Raw genomic sequence first — 22,281 nt, forward strand, 5'->3', positions numbered from 1 at the left:
TCATATATCTAGTTAACTCCATTTTTTGATCTTGAATCCTTGTCTTATATATAGTCCTTAACAATTTGTCAAGTCTACTATAAAATAATATAAGAAGTTCGATCTTTCTTGAAAAAAAATAGATTATTCCTCTTTTTGGAAGTACTAAGCATTCTAGAGGTTGTAAATTATCTTTTTTTAGACTAATATTATTCTATTTTTAATATTATCTTAGTTTTTTTTCTTTATACCATAAATTAGGTTTTTTTTTCCTTTGAATAGATGTATTTTTTTGATTTTCTATAGTAGAAGGTAGAAAAGTCAATATAATAGATTCAAAAAAGATAAAATTAGATTCTATTATTATTATTCTTAAAGCATTGAGGATCAAAACAAAGACTTTGTTGAAGCAGAATAATGTACTATATATGACCATACATAATGGTGAAGGAGTCGGAGTGCCTCAACCAACACATCAAATAGCAATAGTAGTTCCAAATTTTTAAATAACTATATTTGCTTCAACAAACATTAGAAGTGCATCCACTCAAGGCAATAATCTGACACCAATAATGACAAAACAACTAAGGATTAGCTTTTTAAAAAAGTTCAATAGTATTTGCTCAAAATTTTATAGTTTTATAAATTAAGTACAACTAATCACCATGCTTCAACTTCTATGATGTATCAGAGATATGAATCTCAAAGAAAGAGAATCCTTGATACATTCTTGTGTCACTGTAGAGAATTAAAAAGTCACTCAAAATGTAATGTAATATTAATTAGAATGGTTATTGGCAAAAAACAAAAAGACTAGAAAGTCTTGAAACAAGACTAAGGACTAAGATAGCATTGATAAGAATGAAGAAGGCTTCACTCTTACCTCCATATATACTCTTAACTAGGAGCTACGTGGCGATGTCTTATAGGACCTCCAAAACATATTGACTTTACTAGCCACATGTCTTAATTTATAAGGTAAGTTATCTATGTATGCACCACATGGTTAGCTTGTTATACAAGCTATTGTATGGAGTTAACTTGTTCTACAAGCTACCAACATGTGGTTAACTTGTTGGTCAAGTTTCCAACCTATAAATACATCTAAAGTCAATACATCTATGAAGCTTCTAAGAGCTTCACTAAAAGACTTTATGAAATTAATCTATATATACCTACTTCTACCTTATCATATAAGTAATTATTGAAAGAAATGTATATGTTCGTGATATTATCTCTCCTTCTAAGGATGAGTTTTATAAAGAACAGTCTTCATATATTGAAGAAGTTCAAGATGTAGCAAATTATATTTGTCTTATACTTCAATCTTTGCTCTCTTTAAAGATGGTTGATAGGCTCTCTCAACTATCAATAGTGTCCTATACTAGAACAAAAAGACCGCCATGTTATTTAATTATTGTTAAGGCTTTTGTAACTTCTTTCAAATAAAATATTTGGAACACTGTCAAGAGTTTTTCCTACCTCTAATAAAATCACCAAACAGCCTGAGTCTCTTCCAAGATCGTGATACCCATGAGCCCTAAATTCACCACTCATTAAATTGACACCACACAATAGGTTCAAGGGATGGAATGGAGGGACTGCCAATTTTGAAATTATTGAGTTAATTTACATGTAGATATTTGTACTTCAATTCAAATTAATGCCTTCCAAGCAATGGTTAGCAACATTAAATTAAAATATTAAATGAAATTTATTATGCAAATATAGTAAAAATAATTAATTAAGTTATTACTATTAATTGATCATAAGAATAAAAACTTAAATTTGAATTAAAAATTAAAGTTAAAAATTAAGTTAAAAAGTTAAGATTAAAACTTAAAGTTAAAAATTAAATTAAAAAAAGTTAATTTAGAATTAAAATTAAAATTTAAGTTTAAAAGTTAAAGTTGAAAGTTAAGTGAAAATATTAAAGGTTAAAAGTTAAAACTTAAATTTTATTAGCCAAAAGGTGAAATGTGGAGATTACAAGTCACTATGAAGGTAATAGTAAAAATAAAATAAGAGAGGTGAAAGCGAAGGTACCTTGACAACATGCAAGGATTGAATGTAGCAATCCACTTATACTCCAAAAGTTGCCAAAATTTGTAATCAGCTTTGATTTAAAATTCTTAGCTTGTTGCAAGGCTAACTTAAAGATGCTCGAGATCCAACAATTTTAGTTGTAATCTAATAATCCAATTGTGAGAATTCCTCCTTTGAAGTTGAGTGATCTAAATTGTCATGGCGACAAACCCTCTTCACTTTGAAATTCACTAAAAATTCAGATTGTCATAAAATCCAAAAAAACTTATGCCTCTCAGAGCTCAGCCTATAGATCTTGATTCTCCTAAAATTTCAAATAAATTCAATTATCAGGCACTAAGAAATGCCTTTTCAAACTCGATTGATTCAAACTGCAAAGGCAGTCGATTCCCTCAAATTCAAAAATTCACCAAAAATGCCTTCTTACTCCAAATCAAGCGAGTCTTATCTTGTCCGAAATCTGACAACAAAATCTACAATAATTTAAAATTTCACATTGAAAAAAAAGAAATTGAGTGATTGATTGAAAAAAATCCGAGGTCCTTGAATCCCTTGGGATATTTGGAAGGCCGAGGAGCTATCTACCTTGATGAAGCATATTTTATAACTTAATGATTATCCTTCACAATTCAAAATCCATGCACATACAATCACAAGGTTCAAAATGAGATTTAAAATCTAAATAAAATTAAGATTAGGATTTTAGCCAAATTTTGGCATGGCTTTGTCTTTCATCCAAAAGAAGAGAGAAAAGAATTGAAAAACCAAGCTTCTCTTATATAATTGAGTGGAGGCTCATAGAAGGGTGGCTACATTTCCATCCTTGATTTTTAAGATCCCTAATCTAGATCTACAGCCTTCATTCATCCAAGAGCCAATTTCGTTACTAAAGTTGATGGATCTTATAAGTGGTCAAGAAAGAAATTTTTGGTAAATCTAACTTCACCATTGTGTTCAAAACACCTTTTTAATCTAAGGTCAACTACTGACATGCCTCAATCTATGCTCAATTATAATTTTCATGGAAGTTTTTATTTACAAAGAACTTGATAAACTTTTTGTAATATTCTTCAAAATAAGAATTTCATTGCTTCACTTGTATTTTGAAGGAGAGGGTACTAATCTTATTTTCTTCACTCCACGGAGTAAATCCACTGCCATCATTGCGTTAAAAAGACTCCCATTAATTAGAAGAACCACCATCCTATATAAATTTGTCAAATTTAGAAAAAAATTTAAAATTATCATTGCTAACTTCCCTAAATCTTTCAGAGAATTATAATTCCAACTCTTCAATCATATGAATGATTATAATTACACCCATAGGCTTTTATTCAACCTTCATGGTTATAGCTAACAACCTTTAAATTATGAAACTAATTAAGTTATTATTCTTATTTTTTAACTCTTATCACTTTAGTCCTAACTAATCTAATTTAAGGAATTAGACTATAATTTATACCAACGAGGATTTTAATCCTAAAAATCATATAAAACTAAATTCTACTTAAATAAATCTTAATCTAATACGTCTAATCATCATAAAATAGAAAAATAAAAAAAATTAGATTCTAAAGTGTAATTAAGAGCTCACAATATCAACCATGTTGTATCTCGTCATGTATTTGAGGAAGAATATGTCGTTCTTAAGGATCTTCATCTTGATTCTATCATCTTGAAGGTTGTGACAATTACAATGTCTCACTTGGTAAATCTGCAAATGGTAGTTCTTGAGTTGTGTCTGCTTGTTGTTGCTTCTCCATCTCCTTAACGTCACAAATACATACAAGCTACAAAACAAAATAGAAGGTAGAATGTGTGAGTGTAAATTTCACCCCTCTATCCAAATTACAAGTTGGCTTCAATTAAGAGTTGTTTGTAATGGATAGTGTGAAATAGAAGATGCAATGAACAAGAACAAAAGAAGAAAATAACACAAAGAAGTGAAAGAAATATATGCAAGCAAATACACACTCCAAAACTTAGTCACAGTTTGTTTACTGTATTATTTTCTAATAAAAGTAAAAGTAAAAAATAAAAAATATATTTTTATATAGGTAATTTTCTTATCTTTCCAATGGTATAAAAAACATGTATATCCGAGTTACTATGAGTAAGTTATGAAGGTTTGAAACAACAAGTAAATAAACAAAATGCTAAGTAAAAATATTTTATCTCAAGGATAATTTGTTTATAGATCAAGGATTCGAGCCTCACCAAGGCTCACATGTAGTATATAAGGGTGTCTAAGAAACGCCACGAGGCCTTAGTCTTATCCTCCTAACTACCTTCAAGGTGCTACAACCCATATGGGACTTGTACACCTCCCTTCCTACAAGAAGTAGACTAGCTGCTGGTCCTCCTATTTTCTCCTAGTAAAACTCATTTTTTTGTATTTTTGACTTCACCATGGTTTTTAAAAACACCCAATTAGCTTCGGGACTTAATATGGCCTTCAAATCTTACTCCCTTTCTTCATAATGGCTTCCGAAGTGGTAAAACTCATTTTTACCAAGATCTTAATTATTGCTCTAAAAATTCCTAAAAAAATATAAATAAATTCTAAATAAATTCTAAAAAATCCTATAATATTTTTATAATTCTAATATCTATGTATGGATATATTTTCCTATCTTGGTTATTTTTGATAATAATAAAAATCAATTGCAATCTATTATATATATATATATATATATATATATTTTTTTTTTAATACCAATAAATAAAATGACACGAGGTTCTTTCTCATGCTTCTTCTAACTACTAACATTTATAGTTTTTATAAGTAGTACATATAGATAAAAGACCAATATAAATATTGGTCTTAATAAATAATTCTTATTATTCAACAATGAATAAAAATACTAAACCAATGTAGATAATTGCCTCTAAGACTTATTAAGACTCCATTTCTACCACTAACATTATAATTTACTATTTTTCTAAGGATTTCTACACTACTTACTATATAATATGATTAAAAGCATTCTAAATGCATATTTTTATCCTAAAATAATAAGTGAGTCAATTTGATGACTCATAGAATGTTATCTTCTTTTAATCTTGTTTCTTTTATAGGAAAGATTTGCTATCTTCATCTTGATTTTGATAGATTTTGTTGATGAAAAGCTTTAACTTTCTTTGTTGCATTTATAAGATTCTTTGATGGCTCTTATGTGCATTCATTAATATTATACCTATACCTGTTGTAGAATAGATATTAATTTATTTTTGAAAGATATCTGTAAAATATATTAATAGTCCATATAATAGGAAATTCAAGAGGATGGATGAGTGATTTAATTATTAAAAGTGATTAATTATAGAATTACAGTTAGAATCTGGAGAATCAAGGGAAAGTATATAGGAGTTGTAGAAGTTAATTAGAGTGCCACACTGTGAGAGTCATGAGCCGAGGGCCATCGCTGTGATAGTGTGAGCCAGGGTAAGCTTGGTGCTACTTCTTTTCTTTTGTTTGTTATTTTCTTTGAATAAGCGGATTGAGAGTTTCTGAATATTGTGAAGTGAATTATGGAATGGAAATATGATTGGTATTATTTGAGAAGAAGAAAGATTGAATGCTAAAATCTGATTATAGTTCAGTAGAGAGAATGAGTTTGTGTTTGTGTGAAACACTGTAATGTGAATGGCAGTTTTGTGTGAAGAATTCCATTGATTAGAATGAGGGTAATTGTGTACTGAAAGCTATCACGGCACAGTATTACAATTAGAGATTATGAGGGTGAATATATTGGTGGAAATAGAAGTTATTGGTATGACTGAATTGCTGTAAGGAAGAGACCGATAAGATGAAGGAGGATATTATAGTTTTCTTATATGTTAAGATATTGGAAATAGAGATGATACATTTAGGAGGTAATTGATTGTGTGACCTTAACATGAATGCTTAAGCAACTAGTCATTTTCCGTGTTCGAATCCCCTTATACGGATTTATTCTCATTAGATTAATTTGGAATAAGTAAAACGAGCAATCACATTTTGGCACCGTTGTCGAGGAGTGATAATAGCTTTGAATGTTAAGAATTAATTACCAAACCTGTGAAAAAATTGACAAAGGAAGACGATTTCAGTAGTGTTTGAAGCAAGATTATGGTTAATAAGAATGAGAGCATTGCATCGAAGAAAATAAATCAGTTGAGAGAAAGACATGGAAGAGTGCAAGGAAAGAACTTGCTTAGAGAGGAGCAAGAACGTAATCTTAAAAAAAAGCATCGACAGAATTGGATTAAACCATGGTTGCAAGCTTGTCGGTGTATTCAAATATATCAAGAACTGGACAGATTGTTAATTCTGCAGTCATATGTACCATTAGAAAAATTGCCAAGAACACTCGCGGGAAATTTTGTTAACATTCTAGTGGAAATCTAGAGGCCGTTAATTGAAAGAGAAGGAGGCGTAGAAGAATTTGGTACTCCATTGGAGATTTTTTCAGTAGGGGATATCGCTGAAACGAGCAATAGTAGCTCTTCAGATTGACACAAATTGGTCGCCAATAAAGATAACTATATTGTATTTCAAAATCTGACATTTTTACCTGTAACTCAACCAATAAAACTAATTACAAAAAATAACAGTAAATCGAGGAGCATTGAAAGCTCGGAAATTAGAATAAGAAAAAGTAAAGATTATTTTAAAATGGAGTTTAGCAGAACAAGAAATTCAATGGCGTCAAGAGGACCAGCCATTTCGATTGCAGTACAAATGGGTGTAGTAGGCGATCGTATGACTAGTGTCGTGCTACTACCTACTTTTTGGAGATTTATGGGTGCAGATCCCGATAAACATTTGTCTCAGTTTCTTACAACATGTGTAGCTAATAATGGCAGAACTAAAGATATTTGATTGCGATGGCTACCAACGACCTTAAAAGATACGGCATTTGAATGGTATAACTGCCAATCAATCGATCAATTTTCGAATTGGGAAGCATTGAAGAATACATTTTTATCTCATTTTTGGCCAATTGGTTTTGAGGACCACCTTCGAGAGAGAATAATGAACAGCAAAATGATCCTAAGAGAGGCGGTGGAATCGTACTATGGCTGAGTGGCTGATATATTCAGTAAGTGGCCGAATCACCAAATGTCAAAGACATTTATCTTATCCATATTAATCAATGGTTTGCACCTACCAGAGCTAAAAATGTTTGTAAAGGAAGCTCAACCCGTTACAGGGGCCGCATCACTTAATAGAGCCAAGGTTTGGGAGGAATACCATTATGATTAGTTTTTAATTACGGGAGCCACGATGATTCCAGTTCAAGGTAGATATCAAAATCTGACTTGGAACAAATTAGTGGGTAGTTATCCACGGATGTTAGAAATAGGGGCCAATTCCAATACCAATATTTAGGGGCCAGTTAATGTCACCCCATTGCAAGCTATACCACCGAACATAACAACAACGTATGCTCCATATTTTTCATAACAACAATAAGCATTAACTATAGTAGAGATACCAATAATACCAGCTCTAAAAGATTCCAATGAAACCTTGTTATTGAATTTGACAAAGAAAATGGAGGAAATGGCCGTTAATATGGCCAAAGATAAAGAGAAGAGGCAAAAGCCTACCAATACTAGGACCAATGTATGATGCAGTAATTGTAAGGGCCACGGTCATTCTATAACAGAATGCCCCTCACCCTCACAAATAATAGGTCAATGTATATTTTGCGGAGGAAAGCACCTAACAGTAAATTATTGGAATTGACAAAGACAACAACAACAATTTAGTAATCAGACCATGATCCCACCAACCCAGTGGGACAATCAAGTATACACAGGAAATACGTTTGGATAGAATAGAGTCAGCACATTAGAACCAGATTTGGGTGATTCTCATATGTCAGATAATACAATTATCCAACATATGAAAATCATCCATATCTGGTTACAACGTGCTGACTCTTTTGACTACAAGATTGTTCATCCATTCGGCAATAGTATGATCCCAGTTAGTGGCATCCACGTGATGCAATATATATTCACCGGGACTTCCACATTGGTGGATTCCTACCTTTGCTGTTGAAGTGTTTTGCCCTACCTCAAATTACGATGAACCTATAGCATCGTCATCTGTCTCAATCGATTGACTCTCGTCGTCCAATGTAAATTTTGAAGTATTTTTTTAATAGTACATAAATTTTGATTTTGGGAATTAAGATTCTCCATGATATTGTACTGGATACATCTGTAGAACAATTTGGTCATGGCCTTTTCTAATTGTCAATATACCTCGATCCCAATTGTTCTTAGCTTTGGCTTGATAAAGCCAAGGTCTGCCCAATAAAATGGGATATGATAATGTAGAACTCTATAATTGAAATACAATATAATCAATTTTGTATATCAATCCCGCGATTACAGTGGCAATATTGCGTAAGATTCCCATTGGCTTTACCCGACTATGATCTGCCATTCCCAATATCAATATCATAGGTAGTAATTGCTTTAGATTCAAGTCCTCCATTCTATACGCATTCATTAAATTCACATTGGAGCTACCATCGACTTGTATCCCTGGAATTAAAACACCATCGATTGATACATCGATTGTTGATGCTCCTGGATCTAGATTTAAGCTAACTTCATGAATTTCTATAGAGTGGGATCTTCGTCATATTAACGCTGAATTTAATGTAGATCGACATTCCGGTGCTACAGCCAAAAGTTGCTTCATTGTAATTGAAGGTTGAATAACATCTAAATCCTTCAGAATGTCATAGGGTTCTATATTAAGAGTAATTTCCAATGTTCTTTTGTATTTCATTGGTTTGAATTTTACTCCCTGAGGTAAGATAGTCTTCCGCCCTGGACTCAGAATTGAAACAGTAGCCAGGGCTTCCTTAGAATTTCCGCCCCCGAGAAGATCTTTCAATAGATAGGACGTTTCTCAAAACTACATAGAGATAAGAACTACTTGTAATGGAACTGAACCCTCCATAATTGGGACCTCATTGGGTTGTATCATCGAGTCAGGTCTCATATTGGATACGAAGCCTATAATAGGACCTGGATTGGATAGTCCGCTAATTGGGTCAAATTGGTCTTTTGCATCGGGATTACCCAAATGTTGAATTAATGCTTTTCCCTTTTGCTGACTTGGGATAAGAACAGCTTGGACACATTCCACCTAATTTATCAAAGAATCTTGAGGACCTCGATTTATCTCCTCAAATTTTCCTTGGCTTTGGATCTGCTGATCTCGATTATTAACATTGAACGGAGCATTACATTGCTGATACTTATGCCCCGATTGCTTGTAATTTCTACAAACTGGTACATAATTGTCATTGGCTCTGGGATTGAGACATTCATTGGCATAATGAGCAATTTGTTTGCAACGAAAACAACAAAGTGGTCTTCTTGCACCTCCATCATGCATATTGGGTGCCTCCATCAATATATACCTACTAGGCTTGTTCCATGTAGGGTTAGAAAATGATCCTAGTTGTCACGTTGGTATTAAGAGAACTTAGTTTGATGACGTTGGTGGAGCATATTACTGATACCTCTACTGCTTCTTACCGTAGTTCTAGGAGTTCGATGCAGATCCATGATTAAAATTAGAACTTTGAAAGTTATTAAATGCTCGATTTTGTCAATTAAATCGATTTCTATTCTATCCAAACGTATTTCCTGTGTATACTTGATTGTCCCACTGGGTTGGTGGGATCATGGTCTGATTACTAAATTGTTGTTGTTGTCTTTGTCAATTCCAATAATTTACTGTTAGGTGCTTTCCTCCGCAAAATATACATTGACCTATTATTTGTGAGGGTGAGGGGCATTCTGTTATAGAATGACCGTGGCCCTTACAATTACTGCATCATACATTGGTCCTAGTATTGGTAGGCTTTTGCCTCTTCTCTTTATCTTTGGCCATATTAACGGCCATTTCCTCCATTTTCTTTGTCAAATTCAATAACAAGGTTTCATTGGAATCTTTTAGAGCTGGTATTATTGGTATCTCTACTATAGTTAATGCTTATTGTTGATATGAAAAATATGGAGCATACGTTGTTGTTATGTTCGGTGGTATAGCTTGCAATGGGGTGACATTAACTGGCCCCTAAATATTGGTATTGGAATTGGCCCCTATTTCTAACATCCGTGGATAACTACCCACTAATTTGTTCCAAGTCAGATTTTGATATCTACCTTGAACTGGAATCATCGTGGCTCCCGTAATTAAAAACTAATCATAATGGTATTCCTCCCAAACCTTGGCTCTATTAAGTGATGCGGCCCCTGTAACGGGTTGAGCTTCCTTTACAAACATTTTTAGCTCTGGTAGGTGCAAACCATTGATTAATATGGATAAGATAAATGTCTTTGACATTTGGTGATTCGGCCACTTACTGAATATATCAGCCACTCAGCCATAGTACGATTCCACCGCCTCTCTTAGGATCATTTTGCTGTTCATTATTCTCTCTCGAAGGTGGTCCTCAAAACCAATTGGCCAAAAATGAGATAAAAATGTATTCTTCAATGCTTCCCAATTCGAAAATTGATCGACTGATTGGCAGTTATACCATTCAAATGCCGTATCTTTTAAGGTCGTTGGTAGCCATCGCAATCAAATATCTTTAGTTCTGCCATTATTAGCTACACATGTTGTAAGAAACTGAGACAAATGTTTATCGGGATCTGCACCCATAAATCTCCAAAAAGTAGGTAGTAGCACGACACTAGTCATATGATCGCCTACTACACCCATTTGTACTGCAATCGAAATGGCTGGTCCTCTTGACGCCATTGAATTTCTTGTTTTGCTAAACTCCATTTTAAAATAATCTTTATTTTTCCTTATTCTAATTTCCGAGCTTTCAATGCTCCTCGATTTACTGTTATTTTTTGTAATTAGTTTTATTGGTTGAGTTACAGGTAAAAATGTCAGATTTTGAAATACAATATAGTTATCTTTATTGGCGACCAATTTGTGTCAATCTGAAGAGCTACTATTGCTCGTTTCAGCGATATCCCCTACTGAAAAAATCTCCAATGGAGTACCAAATTCTTCTACGCCTCCTTCTCTTTCAATTAACGGCCTCTAGATTTCCACTAGAATGTTAACAAAATTTCCCGCGAGTGTTCTTGGCAATTTTTCTAATGGTACATATGACTGCAGAATTAACAATCTGTCCAGTTCTTGATATATTTGAATACACCGACAAGCTTGCAACCATGGTTTAATCCAATTCTGTCGATGCTTTTTTTTAAGATTACGTTCTTGCTCCTCTCTAAGCAAGTTCTTTCCTTGCACTCTTCCATGTCTTTCTCTCAACTGATTTATTTTCTTCGATGCAATGCTCTCATTTTTATTAACCATAATCTTGCTTCAAACACTACTGAAATCGTCTTCCTTTGTCAATTTTTTCACAGGTTTGGTAATTAATTCTTAACATTCAAAGCTATTATCACTCCCCGACAACGGTGCCAAAATGTGATTGCTCGTTTTACTTATTCCAAATTAATCTAATGAGAATAAATCCGTATAAGGGGATTCGAACACGGAAAATGACTAGTTGCTTAAGCATTCATGTTAAGGTCACACAATCAATTACCTCCTAAATGTATCATCTCTATTTCCAATATCTTAACATATAAGAAAACTATAATATCCTCCTTCATCTTATCGGTCTCTTCCTTACAGCAATTCAGTCATACCAATAACTTCTATTTCCACCAATATATTCACCCTCATAATCTCTAATTGTAATACTGTGCCGTGATAGCTTTCAGTACACAATTACCCTCATTCTAATCAATGGAATTCTTCACACAAAACTGCCATTCACATTACAGTGTTTCACACAAACACAAACTCATTCTCTCTACTGAACTATAATCAGATTTTAGCATTCAATCTTTCTTCTTCTCAAATAATACCAATCATATTTCCATTCCATAATTCACTTCACAATATTCAGAAACTCTCAATCCGCTTATTCAAAGAAAATAACAAACAAAAGAAAAGAAGTAGCACCAAGCTTACCCTGGCTCACACTATCACAGCGATGGCCCTCGGCTCATGACTCTCACAGTGTGGCACTCTAATTAACTTCTACAACTCCTACATACTTTTTCTTGATTCTTCAAATTGTAATCGTAATTCTATAATTAGTTGTTTTTAATAACTAAATCACTCATCTGTCCTCTTGAATTTCCTATTATATGGACTATTAGTATATTTTACCAATATCTTTCAAAAATGAATTAATATCTATTCTACACTAATGAATAAGATATTTGAATTTATTTCGGCAATGCTATGTGTCTATGATTTCTTTCACCTCAAATTCTTGATTATTATCTAGTTCAATGGGAAGAGGTGGCATTTGTCTTTTTTCCAAAGTATTCACCATCTTATATGACTCATAAAGGGATACTTGAAATACAGAGTAGATCTTTATAGACTTTGGTAGATGTAATTGATAAACAACAGGATTGATTTGTTCACAAATAGAAAAAAGTTTTAGTCTATGATAGTCTAACTTATCACAAAGATGAGTATTCTTGATATTGTGACAAAGTAATCATACCTTGTCACCTAAGTTGAAATATGGTTGTTCTTTGCAATGGGCATCTATATTCATCTTTTGCCATCTTTGAGCTTCTTTTAATTATATCTTCATTGTTGCATGTAGCTCTGAGAAATGATTTGCTAAATCTTCCACCATAGAATTATCAATTTTTGAAAAGTCAAAAGTATCAAGTCGTGGATGATAACTATATTTAACAAAGAAAGGTGTTTATTAAGTAGAAGAATGTACTGAGTTATTGTATGCAAACTCTTCTAATAGCAAAAGAGTTGTCCAATCATCTTGATGATAGTTGATGGTATACCTAAAATATTGCTCCAAAATTTAATTCACTTGTTTTGTTTTTCCATCTTTATAAGGATAAAAAGCCGAAAAAATCTTTATATCCACCTTTAGAATCTTAAATAAGGTTCTTTAAAATCTTGATATAAATTGAGTCTCCTTATTTGATATAATATCCTTTGACAATCCATGATAGCGATAGATATTGTCAATAAAAAGCTTAGTTATTTCTTCACTTGAAATAAATTTTGTACATAGTAAAAAATGTGCCATTTTGCTGAAGCGATCTACGATTATGAATATAGAATCATGTGAACCTCATACTGAAAGTTCTATAATAAAATCCATAGAAATAGAAGACTGTAGTTGTTTTAGAATATGTAATAGTTGAAGCAATCCATAAGGTCAATGGCGAGGAGTTTTGGATCTTAAACAAATATCACATGATTGTACAAAGTTTTTGACTACCTTCCACATTTGAAGCTATCAAAAATCTCTTGATATTAGCTCCAAAGTCTTATTATATCCAAAAAGTCCAGTTTCTAAAAAATCATGATGAGCTTGAAGGACACGTAATTGTGCCTTAACTTTTGAAATATATCAGCAATCTTTGAAATATAGTAGGTTTTTCTTGAATTCAAACTTTGAAGTATCATAGGACTTAGAAGAAGTATTCTTGATATCATGAATAAGAGGTTCAGAAGACATACTTAATTGAATTTACTTGACAAAGGTTGAATCAACAGTCAATGTTGATTTTATTGCTTGAAGATGAAAATGCTCAAGCTTCAAGAGGATTATTCTTTGTTAATTAAAAGTTGCATCTTCTTCTTTTGATATAAGATAAGGACATTTAGAAAGGACATCTAATAGACCTTTTTGTTTTTCGGATTGATAAGTGATCTTGAAATTGAATTTGAATATAGACATACTCCAATTGATTTGACAATAATTCAAAACACGTGTTGACATGAAGTACTCGAGGTTCTTATGATCCTTATATATAATGACTAGACTTCAAGTGCCTTCTACATAATGACACCATTCTTGAAATGAATCCACAATTGTAAGAAGCTCTTTGTTATGGATCTCATAATTAATCTTCGTTATTGAAATTTTTTGGAATAGAATGCTACTAGGTGGAGTTTGTCATTTGTTTTGATTTGTGACAACACAACATCGATAGGAAAGTCTGACGCACCTGTTTCCACAAAAAATACCTCAAAAAAGTTGACACAATACAAGATTGGTGCACATATAAATTTCTTCTTTAAAGCATCAAATGATGCTTTTATTTCTTTATTCCACTGAAGTTTATCTTTACAAGTCAAATGTGTAAGTAGAGCTACAACTTGAAAAAAGTTCTTCATGAAGATTCGATAGTAATTAGTAAAGCCTAAAAAGTATTGAACATCTTATACGGTTCTTGGAATCTTTCAATCTATGATAGTTTGGACCTTCTTGAGATCCATCATAAAGCCTTCCTTAGAAATAATGTACTTTAAAAAGTCAACTTGAGTAGAGTGGAATACGTACTTTTTCAACTTGGCATATAATCCTACATCTCTAAGTTTTTGTAACATATGACAAACATGAAGTTCATGTGATTTTGTGTTCTTAGAATAGATTAGAATGTTGTCTAAATAGCAAATGAAAAAATTATCTAGAAACTTACAAAAAACATCATTCCTAAGATATTAAAAAGTGCTTGATGTATTTGAGAGTCCAAAAGGCATGACATTATATTCAAAATGTCCATACCTAATTCAAAAAATAATCTTCTATTCATCTCCTTCTTTGATATGAACTAAGTTCTATGCTCTTTGTAGATCTATTTTAGTATAGATTTTTGCTTGATTGAGTTGGCCATAAAGTCGTGAAATCAAAGGCAAAGGGTACCTATTTTTTATGGTGATCTCATTGAGTCCTTGATAATCTACACACATCCACAAAGATCTATCTTTCTTCTTTACAAATAAGATAGGAGCTTCGATCGGGGATTCAAAATGGCATTTACAGTTTTTTGCCAAGTTTTTATCAATATATTCCTTTAATATAGCCAACTTATTTTGCAATAAGCTATAGATTGGTCCAAATGGTGGTTGAGCTCTTTCTTGCAAATCAATTGAAAAATCATAAGGTCAATGCTATGAGAGAATATCTGCATTTTTCTTTTAAAAAAAGTCTTAAAATTCTTCATATTATCTAAGAATATCACTTGATATTTTTTTACCATTAGAAATAGGCATAGCATATAGAGCAAAAGATGATCTTTCTTTTGCAGCATGTATGAAAGCTCTCGAACCTATCAATAAAGGTTTGGAAGTACTAAACTATTGTACTTCTACTTCGCTAACTTGATCTTGGATTATACTACCAAAAAAGTTAAGGTTACAAGAAATCCAATCTATTTGAAGATTATATTTTTCTAGCCATAGATTCTAAAATAACTGGATTGCAGGAAGATCTTATTACATTAAATAATACTATACTTTTATGATCTTTAATTGTTACATTCAAAAAATAATTTCATAGATAATATTTCCAGAAGACAATGAACAACCATCTATGACTTCTACATATACGGATTTAGTTTTTTTAACTAAAAGTATTTTTTGATTTATGACAAAATCTTTGTCTGTAAAATAGGCTGAGGCTCTTCAATCTAATAAGATAAGAACTTTGTGATTTTTACGTCCTAATCATACATCTATTATAAAACAAGCTCAAGGGTCTGAGGAGAGAATAGAACCTTTGCTAGGTGGTGCACATGATTCTAGCCGCTTAGTCCTTATTGTAGCTAGAGAAACTTGTTTTCTGATAGATTATCTTCTTTGGTAATTGTGCTCTTCATTTTGTAATTGTGTTACTTCTCTGGATAATATTGAGTAGTGTACTTAGCTTCTCTTTAATATAAATACAAACCCTCTTAGCGACATTGAGTCTTTTCCTATTCTGTGATAGTTTTAAAACGTATCGTATCAATTTGCATTGATTTTGGCCTTTGTTAGGGACATATTCCTTAGAACTTTCTAGAGAGAAGTTTCTAGAACCTTCTAGAAAACAAGCCTCTGGAACCTTTTAGAGAGAAGTTTCTAGAAGCTTCTAGAAGGGAAGTCTCTGGAACCTTGTAGAAGAGAAGTTTCTAGAAGCTTCTAGATAGGAATCACCTGGAACTTTTTAGAAGCTTCCTAGTTAATAGAAGAAGCTCGAGAAGTTTCTAGAATCTTCTAGAAAGGATGCCTCTAGAACCTTCTAAAAGCTTCTTAGTTAATAGAAGTAGCTCGAGAAGCTTCCTAAGTAGGAGTATATATAGGGATCGAGGCTGAAGAGTTCTTCAGTCTCGACAACACATCTCTTGGAGTTCTAGCTCACCTTTCTGGTGTTGTTCTTGTACTCATCTGTTTAATCTAGTTCTGCCACTTCTTCTTGAACTTCTTATTAGAAACCATTCATGTGATTCTTCTACCATATACCAAGTTATTTTCTATCTCTCAAAGGATATCTCTTTTTACTTGATGAAGCTTTATCTTCTTTCACTCTAAGATTTTTTATAAGCTTCTTCTCTCTTAAAACTTACTTTTTCACATTCAAAGATTGATACTCTTTATCATCATCATCATCATCTTCAACATCTTTATTTTCTTTATTACTAGTTTTAGCAATTATAAGTATACTATGTTCTATCTTCTTTAGCTCTTTATCTTCATTTGAATTTCCACCATCATCAATGTCATCATCTTCTTCTTCTTCTTTTATTGAAATTAAAGATGTGTCTACAAACACACCATTATAATGACTTGGACACATCTCTAAGTGCTCGTAAGCATATTTATGCTCCAAAAACTCTACATTATGATTTTTGATGATTTTTTTGGTTTTTAAACACATAAGCCTATATACATTGGTATCTTCATAAAACCTGTTAAACACACATTTTATACCTTTTATAGGAAGTTTGGACCTCATACAATCTAAAACCTTTGCGTAGGCAATGCATCAAAAAATCTTCATAAATAAAACACAAGGTTTCTTGCCATTCTAAGCTTCTTTTAGAGTCATTGATGTGAATGCACTTGTTAGGTACCTATTCTTTATATATACTATATTTATCACTATTTCCACTAAATATTCATGCTCAAGATTTTGTGCATAAAGTATACTCTTTGCCATCTCCATAATCGTATGATTTGTTCTTTCAGCAACTCCATTTTGTTGTGGAATGTAAGAAATAGAAGATTGTCTTGCAACACCTTGAATCTTTAAGAATTCATCAAAATATTTTGGCATCTATTCACTTCCATTATTCATGCACAACATTTTGAGCTTGTACTCATATTGTTTCTCTATAAGAGCCTTAAACTCCTTAAATATAAAAAATATTTAGTCTTTCCTTTAATGATGTAAATCCATATTTTTTTTGAAAAACCATTAATAAATGTGACAAATGACCTTACTCCTATAATTAATGGTGTCTTTATTGGTCTACAAACATCACAATATATAACCTCTAACAATTTGGTAGCACATGTTGTAACTCTATTTGGAAATGAAGCCTTTTATTGTTTTTCTTATATACATCCTTCACAAGCAAGTGTCAAGGCATTGTGGCTAAATTGACCAAGATCTAAGTTACTTACCATAGATTGCAGCTCATTCATGCTTTTGGTATTTAAATAGTTAAGTTATTGATGCCAAATTCCAAATTTGTCTAAATCTTGCCAAAAATCAGCAATTGCTGCTACTTCTACTCCATTTACCTTCTTACAAATGATGAAGTAGAGATTGCCATTTCTAAGGCCTTTTGTAATATGTTGTCCATCAAATATCTTTACAAAATATCCATTCTTATCAAATTAAATCTTACAACCATGTGATATAATTTTGTTCACCAAAAAGAAGTTCTTCTTCATCTTTGGCACGTATTGGACTTCCTTCAACCTGATTCTCTTGATTTGGTTATTTACAATAATTTCTACAACAATGGATCTAATTTGAATGGCTTAAATTATGTCATTATCTTCCAACTAAACTTTGATTGCTAGAATTTCTTCATAAGTATTTAATAAATCTTCATATGGTATCATGTACTTAGTAGCATCCAAATCTATAATCTACTTAGACATAACAACCATGGAGGCTCTTTCACTTGCCAAGAAAGTATAGTCATCTCCATCAAAGTTATCACAAATATTGTTTGTATTCTCTCTATCTTCTTTTTTAGCTTTATTATAATTTTTAATAAATAGACTTAATTTTTTATAAATATAGTAATTTTTTACGTTGCTTTTGGAATTATCATGTTAGTGAAAATAGCTACCTTTATCTTGGCTTGAAAATATAAAATGAATCATCACTGTGAAGCTCTTTTTTTTCCTCTTAGTCACTTCATAAACAAGCCTTGATGTAACATAATTCAGGGTAAGTTCTTTTATGTCATAAGCATGAATTACTTGTAGGACTCATGAATAATGTCAACATAATGTCCTTATCATTAACTGGCTTGTCAACAACTACTAGTTGATTTATAAGTACCTTTATCTTATTGATATAAGTCATGAGGTCTTCTCCAACTTTTATCTTTATTGTTAAGAGCATCCTCTTTGTTTGTAGAATGTTGGCAAGATTTCTATTCATATAGATGTTATAAAAAGTCTTTCATACTTCCATTGATCCATTGTAAATAATTAGATGTGAAAAATTGGCATTATCCAAATTTCATGCAATCATACCAAAAGTCTTCTTTTTATAATATTTTTACTCCTCCTTTGCTTTAATATAAGCATCATGACTTGGAGGCTTATTACTTTCATCCACAATGTCTGAAAGCTCTAATAAAGCTAATAAAAGTTCCATTTTCTTCTTTTGATAGTGGAAGTTTTTACCTCTAAACTTTTCAATGATTCTCAAACTTTTACCTTTACTTGAAGCCATGTCTAAGAAAGTGGTGTGTTGTAGAATAGGTAAATAAACTTTGTAATAAGTTACTGGTTGGTTATTGATAACCTTGAGAATTAGACTGATGGATAGGCAATTTAGTTGGTAATAGTAGGTTGTTAGTGGAATAAATGGTTAAGAATTCAAAGGGTCATAACCTTTGGAATCCGCTGGCCGATGGATCATCTTTTTTCGTAGGATAAATAGGTTGAGAAAAGAGAAATCAAAGCCAGATTGAGAGTCGTAAGTTGAGAGCCAGATTGAGAGTTGTAAGCTGAGAGCTGGATAAGGAGTCATAAGCCGAGAGCCAGACTGAGAGTCGTAAGCCCAGAACCAAATTTTGAGAGTCATAAGTCGAGAGCCAGACTTTGAGAGTCGTAAGCCAAGGTAAGCTTGGTGCTACTTCTTTATTTTCTTTATTATTTGCTTATGAAGAATGGTAATTGAAAGAAGTATTATTGAATTAATAATTATAGAATAGAATATGGGTTGAATCAAGACGGAAGTAGTAAGCCTCCATGTTTTGTAGTTTGATAATTGATTTCAGATAGCCAGAGTATAGTTAATTGTGATACTAACAGACTCAATTCATATAACCAGTCATTTCCCATGTTTAAATCCACTAATATTAGTTCAATTACTTTGGTCTACTGAAGCTTGAACGTAACAAAAATAACATTTTGGCACCGCTGCCGGGGAAATGATAACAATATAAAATGTTAGAAATTGATTGTATGAGAGATGAAATTATATATTGAATGAAAAAGTGAAAAAACTAGTTTTAGGATTAGAAACATGTGAGTTATAATTCAAGGCAATATTGATTTTGTAAAGAAGAATGAAAGATTATGAGTGATAATCACAGAGGGGAAGGATTATCAAAGATATAATCAACAAGAAAAAGAAAGATAGGAGCGATTACGCATAAAAAATAGCCTACAGGAACCACAAAAAAGAATTGTAGGTCAAAGAAAAACCAAAGGAAAAAAAAACTAAAAATTCAAATAGTAAGGAAACCAGTGATAACACCAATGGCCGCGGGAGTGCCACAAGTACCAATTGTAGTACTAATGGGAGTAGTAAGAGACCGAACTACAAAAGTGGCACCATTACCTATTTTTAGTGGTGGCCGGGCTCTGATCTCAATTACTATATATCTCAATTCTTGACAGCTTACATGGCAAAAAATTGTAGAACTGAAGATATTTGGTTGAGATGGTTGCCAGCAACTTTAAAAGATATAACTTTTGAATAGTATATTCGACAACCAATGGGTAGATTTCTTATTTGGGAGGCCTTAAGGAATGCCTTCTTAATCCATTTTAGACTAATTGGATTTGAAGATCGGCTTTGAGAAAGTTTTATGAATAGCAAGATGTTTGCGGAAGAATCTGTAGAGTCTTATCATGGCCGGATCGTGGATATACTTTATACATGGTCAAATAATCAAATGTCAAATGCGTTTATATTGTCGATATTAATTAACGGTTTGCATCCACCAGAATTCAAAATGTTTGTAAAAGAGGCTCGACCAGCTATGGTAGAAGCATTGTTGGCACAAGTAAAGGTATGGAAAGAATGTCATTATGACCAATTATTAATAGTGGGAGCCACGATGATTCCAAGTTCAGAAAGCCAACAAATACAATCGAGAAATGTGTCGATGGATAATTATCTACGAATGGCTGCCTCCAATATGAAGAATGTTATGTTGCAAGAACCAATTATTCCTACACCACTCCAAGCAATAGCGCCAATAACAATGACACCTTATTTTATATCGCCAACCTATCAAAAATTGGAGTTGTTTATAAATGTGACTATTAAAGATCTAAATGAAGCCTTGTTATTAAATCTAACAAAAAAAATAGAAGAATTGGCCATGAATTTGGCTAAAGATAAGGAGAAATGACATAAGCTTTCTAATACGAGACCTAATATATGGTGTAATAATTGTAAGGGACAAGGTCATTTTGATACGGAATGTCTATCACCTAGATAAACGGGTATTCAATGTACATTTTGTGGACGAAAGCACCCTACCCAAAATTGCTGGCATTTACAAAGGCAACAATAATTCAGTAATCAGACCATGATTCTACCGACTCAGTGGGAAGTCAGTGAAGTTAAAATGAAAAATATGTATGGATGGAATGGAAATCGATCTAATCGACAAAATCAAACATCCAATCACTTTCAAATTTCCAATTTTAATCAAGGGTCTGCATCAAACTTCAAGAACTACGGGAAGGAGCAGCAGAGGTATCAGCAATATGCTCCACTGGCGTCATCGAACCAAGTATCCTCCGTACCAACGAGACAACTTGGATCATTTTCTAACCCTACATGGAACAAGCCTAGTAGATATATACCAGTGGAGACACCCAATATGCCAGATGGAGGTACAAGAAGACCACTTCATTGTTTTCGTTGTAGACAAAGTGGTCATTATACTAGTGAATGTTCCAATCCCAAAGCTAGTGATGATTATGCACCAGTATGTGCAAATTGCAAGCAGTCATGATATACTTATCAGCAACGTAATGCTCTGTTCAATTTCAATAATCAAGATCAATAGATCCAAAGCCAAGGAACAATGGAGGAGATAAATCAAGGTCCTCAAGATTCACCAGTTCATCAGGTAGAAGTAGTCCAAGCTGTCCATATAAGAAGTCAGCAAAAGGAAAAAGGACCAATTCAATATTTGGGTGATCTTGAAGCGAAGGACCAATTAGACCCAATTATGGGGACATCCAATCCAGATCCTAATATAGGCTCCTTACTCAGTATAAGACCAGAATCGGTTGTGCACTCCAATGAGGTACCAATTACGGAGGCTTTGGTTCCATGTCGAGTTGTTTCGTTCTCTACACAGTTTTGAAAAATGTCCTTTCCGTTGAAAGATCCTCTCAAAGGAGTGAATTCCAAAGAACCAATATCAGCCCAATTGGAAGGACAATCTTATTGTTGAAAGAACCGATTTTACAGGCTCCGTCAAATTCAGTTCCAAAGCTTTATCAGTTTCTAATATAGAGAAAATCAATTTACTTGTGTCGGTGTCTAGGACTGTGAAGAAGAAATGGACATTGAAAATTACCACTAATATAGAACCATATAATATTCTAAAAGATTTGGGTACAATACAGCCCATGATCTCTATGAAGCAATTATTGGCGATAGCACCTGAGTGCCGAATTATCTTGAATTCTTCATTAATTTATTGTAGAACTCAAAATAAAGAAATCCAAGAAGTAAGTTTGAATCCTGATCCTGGTGCACATACAATTGATGTCTCAATTGATTGGATGTTATTATCAGGAGTGCAAGTAGATTGAAGATCTAGTGTAAATCTTATACATGATGCTACAATGGAGGAGTTGGGTTTGGATCAATTATTGCCTACTACAGTGGTTTTGAGAATGGCTGACTCCAGTCGAATTAAACCTATGGATGTTTTACGAAGTAT

The sequence above is a fragment of the Physcomitrium patens genome, chromosome 22, assembly GCF_059467195.1.
Source record: "Physcomitrium patens ecotype Gransden chromosome 22, ASM5946719v1, whole genome shotgun sequence".
In the NCBI taxonomy this organism is placed as follows: domain Eukaryota; kingdom Viridiplantae; phylum Streptophyta; class Bryopsida; order Funariales; family Funariaceae; genus Physcomitrium; species Physcomitrium patens.